The following is a 4,788-nucleotide window of genomic DNA, read 5'->3' as shown; positions in this document are numbered from 1 at the left end:
GAACTCCTGACCTCAGGTGATCTGCTCTTCTCACCCTTCCAAAGTGCTGGGAATACAGGCATAAGCCACCTCACCCAAAGGGAACAAACTTTTAACAGGTATTGTGACAGATTCACATTTCAAAAAAACCCCAGCTGAAAATCATGCCATACCCACCACTATTTTCGTCCTTGAACCTTAAGTGGGTGCAGGCAGTTAGTAGGGTGATGGTAGGATAGGGCAGGAGAGCTGAGAGAAACCCCTCTGAGACCCTCTGTCCATGGCTGAGGTCCCTCCTGCACCTAAGAGAATGGAAGGAGCCCCTCTGAAAACCCAGAAAACCATTGTGGAACTGGACAGAAGAGACAGCAAAAAGCCTGTGCGGTTTAGAAAGCTTGGTAGCTCTACTATAAAGCAAAAGACATCTGCAGAGTCTTATTGCTCCCATCACAAGCTCTGCAAAGCAGAACATCCTGATACTACCCTCATAATCTTTGAAGCTGCTGTGACCCAGCTTCAACTAAAAGTGTAACAGATCTCCCATCCAGCTCAACTACAGATGACACTGCATGACAGCCTGACTCTAGGGCCTGCCAGGAGGGTTATGCCATTCTTTGGTGGGTAAATTTTGTTTATTTTGGAACTGCAGAGTTTTTTTACATGCAGTGTCTGGCATTCAATGAGGAATTATGAGAAGATACAAAAAAGCAGGATGGGTGTGGTGGCTTATGCTGTAATCCCAGCATTTTGGAAGGCTGAGTGGGTTGGATCACCTGAGGTCAGGAGTTCAAGACCAGCCTGGCCAACATAGTGAAACACTGCCTCTACTAAAATACAAAAATTAGCCAGGTGTGACGTTGGGTGCCTGTAATCCCAGTTACTCAGGAATCTGAGGTGGGAGAATCGCTTCAGCCTGGGAGGCAGAGGTTTCAGTGAACCAAAATCACACCACTGCACTTCAGCCTGAACAACAGAGTGAGACTCTGTTTCAGAAAATGATGCAAGAAAGTGTGACTGATGTTCAAAAAAATTTTTCACAGAAGCAGCCTTCAAAGATGGTCCAGATGTTGTAATGATCAGAGTTTAATATAAGCAGGATAAATGTGCCAAAGTATGTCTTGATGAAAATAGATAATGTGAACAAATGGGGAGTTTCAGCAGAGATATGGAAATTCTTTAAAAAGAAATAGTGAGACTCTTGTCTCTATAAAAATTGTTTTTAAAGATCAACTAGGTGAGGTGGCATGTGCCTGTAATCCTAGTGCTTTGGAAGCCTGAGGAATAATGATCAGTTGAGCTCAGGAGCTTGAGACTTCATTGAGCTATGATCGTGCCACTGTACTTCAGCCTAGGTGGCTTAGCAAGACCTAATCTGTAACAAAAGTAAAAATTAATGAAATTGGAAGGGCTAAAAAAATATATGTATATAAATATAATATACAAATTGAGAACTCATTAGATGGACTTAAAAAAAGCTTAGATTTAGCAAACAAAAGGCCAATAAAATGTATCCATTTTATTTGTATCTTCACAAAAAGTAAAAGGAAGTGGGGGAAGAAAAACCAGAACACAGCATGTAAAATCTGAGGGACACTATCAAATAGTTTAAAGAGTGTATAATTGGAGGACCAAAAGAAGAGGACAGGGGGAATAAGGAAGAAAAATTCTTGAAGAGGTAATAGCTAAGGATTTGTCAAAATCAATGAGAGAAACCAATTAACAGACCCAAAATGCTTGGCACACATTGAGCATAATGAATGCAAAGAAAACCATACCTCAGTACAGCACAAACTGCCAAAAACTTGCAAAAAATCTTAAAGACAGTCAATGGAAAAGACATACCATATAATAATGGCTGGGTGCAATGGCTCACACCTGTAATCCTGGGACTTTGGAAGGTTGATGTGAGTGGAATATTTGAGGTCTTGAGTTCGAGACAAGCCTGGCCAACATAGTGAAAACCCATCTCTACTAAAAATACAGAAATTAGCCAGGTGTGGTGGCAAGTGCTTGTAATCCCAGCTACTCAGGAGGCTGAGGCAGGAGACTCATTATAAACCTGGAGGCAGAAGTTGCAGTGGGTGAAGATGATGCTACTGTACTCTAGCCTCAGCAACAGAGCAAGACTCAGTCTCAATTAAAAGTAATGTTTGTGAATGTCTCCTCAGAACTAATGAAGGCCAGAAGATAAAATATCTTTAAGATACCCAAAGAAAATTAGTTAACCTAGCAACTGCATGTTAAAAAATAAGGACAAAATGAGGACATTTTCTTTAAAAGATACTTGGATACCTATGTTCATTCTAGTTATTCACAATTTTGAAAAAGATTAACAAAACTTCACGAAATAAACTGCCTGATTTCAAGACTTAGCATAAAACTACTATCTTCAAGACAGTGTGCTATTAGTGTACAAAGGAGAGCAAAGAGATTAAAGGCATAGAATACAGAATCCAAAAATGATCTGTCATATTTATGGTCAATTGAAGTCCAATCAAGGTTCTAAGTCAGTTCGGTGAGGAAAGAAAGGTAGTTTTAACAGACTGTGCTTAGAATAACTAGAACTTTGTACAGGGCAAACCAAACCTCAACTTCTACCACACTGCACATATGAAAACTAATTTATCATGGTTCAAGACCTAAATATAAAAAATAAAATTATAAATCTTCCAGAAGAAAATGTAGTAAAATGTTTTTCTTCTTTTTTTCGGATGCAGTGGTTTGATCTCAACTCACTGCAAAATCCACCACCTTAGTTCAAGCTCTTCTCCTGCCTCAGCCTCCTGAGTAGCTGGGATTACAGGCACATACCACCATGCCCAGCTAAATTTTTGTATTTGTAGTAGAGATGGTGTTTTCCCATGTTGGCCAGGCTGGTCTCGAACTTCTGACCTCAAGGGATCCACACACCTCAGACTCCCAATATGCTGGGATTACCATATTTTTATAACACTGATGTAGGCAGAGATTTTTTTTTGACAGGAACCAAAGCGCACTGAACATTAAAAATAGAGTGCTAAACTGGATTTAATCAAAGTTCCAAATGTCTACTCATGAAAATATATCACAGTAGCTCCTCCTTATTTGTGGTTTCACCTCCTGCAGCTTCAGTTACCCTTGTTTAACTGATCTGCTGTGGTTGAAAAATATTAAATGGAAAATTACAGATATAAACAATTCATACTTCTCCAATTGCATTAGCGTGATAAAATCTCACACCATCCCACTCCATCCTGCAAGAGACGTGAATCACTCCTTTGTCCAGCATATCCAAGCTGTCTCTACTACCTGCCCATTAGTCGCTGCTGTCATCTACTCTTGATATTGTCATGACATTATCCATGGTTATCACAATGACCAGGATAACCTGAAGCACATAATTTTCTTTCTGACTTACTCTCAGAAGGGCAATATCAGCCAAATGCTATATCCCAATGACCACACCATTCACATTCTCGATCTCATCACACAGGCATTTTACCATCTGACATTATCACAAGAACATGGTGGCGCAAGCCTGTGATCCCAGCACTGTGGGAGTCTGAGTGTCGGGACTGCTTGAGACCAGGAGTTTGAGACCAGCTCTGGGCAACATAGCAAGACCCATCTCTACAAATTTTTTTTTTAATTTAAAAAGGGAGAGTACAGTACAGTAAGATATACTGACAGAAAGGGAAATCACATTCATATAAAATTTTTAAGAGTATATTGTTAAGATTGTTCTATTTTATCATTATTGTAATCTCTTACTGCACTTAATTTATAAATTTAACTTTATTACAACTATGTATAGGAAAAACCATAGCATATACAGGGTTTGGTACTATGCGCAGTTTAATGCACCTAATGAAAGTCATGTGACATATACTCCTTGGATAAGGAGGGGCTATCGTATTAATAAATGAAATGTAGGCCGGGCACAGTGGCTCATGCATGTATTCCCAGGACTTTGGGAAGCTGAGGTGGGTGGATCACAAGGTCAAGAGATGGAGACCATCCTGGCAAACATGGTGAAAACCTGTCTCTACTAAAAATACAAAAATTAGCTGGGTGTGGTGGTGCACATCTATGGTCCCAGTTACTTGGGAGATTGAGGCAGGAGAATCACTTGAACCTGGGAGGCAGAGGTTGCAGTGAGCCAAGATTGTGCCACTGCACTTCAGCCTGGTGACAGAGCAAGAGTTCTTCTAAAAAAAATAAAAAATTAAATGTAAGACACAGAGTGGGAAAAATTATTTGCCAAGCAACTACTTGTGGTAATAGAAATGTTTTATACTTTATATTGGGGCAGGTGTTTTACTGCTGCTCATAATTGTCAAAATTCATCAAATTGAACACTCAAGAGCTTTACATTTTATAGTATTTGAATTATGTCTCACTTTATTAAAAAGTAAAAAATCAGGTGTTACAGACTGAGATGAAAAGGAGGCTGAAGAAAATAAAGAAAAATATAGCAAATTAAATAACTCCTTATATCCATAATGTAAGTCTTCCCTCCAAAAATTGACCTAATACCACTGCTAATAGTGATAAAATTCTGTCGATAAAAATATATGTATAAGAAAAGTAATCTGAAAGTTAGGTTAAGAAAAAAGATAAAAATATGTGAACTTAGAAATCTCAAAGATAGTATATATACAGAATTAAAGGGCACTAAAATATAAAAAAATGGAAAGTATACATTTACGTTAATACATTTAAAATCCAAAAGTGAGTGATTTCCGAAATAAATGCATAATTGAATCACTAAAAAAGATCACTTGTGTAAATTAATAAACATGTCATAAACTATTGTTAAGTACTGTCCTA

This window comes from Callithrix jacchus, chromosome 3 (assembly GCF_049354715.1).
Source record: "Callithrix jacchus isolate 240 chromosome 3, calJac240_pri, whole genome shotgun sequence".
Classification (NCBI taxonomy): Eukaryota; Metazoa; Chordata; class Mammalia; order Primates; family Cebidae; genus Callithrix; species Callithrix jacchus.
This window is presented reverse-complemented; position numbering follows the sequence as displayed.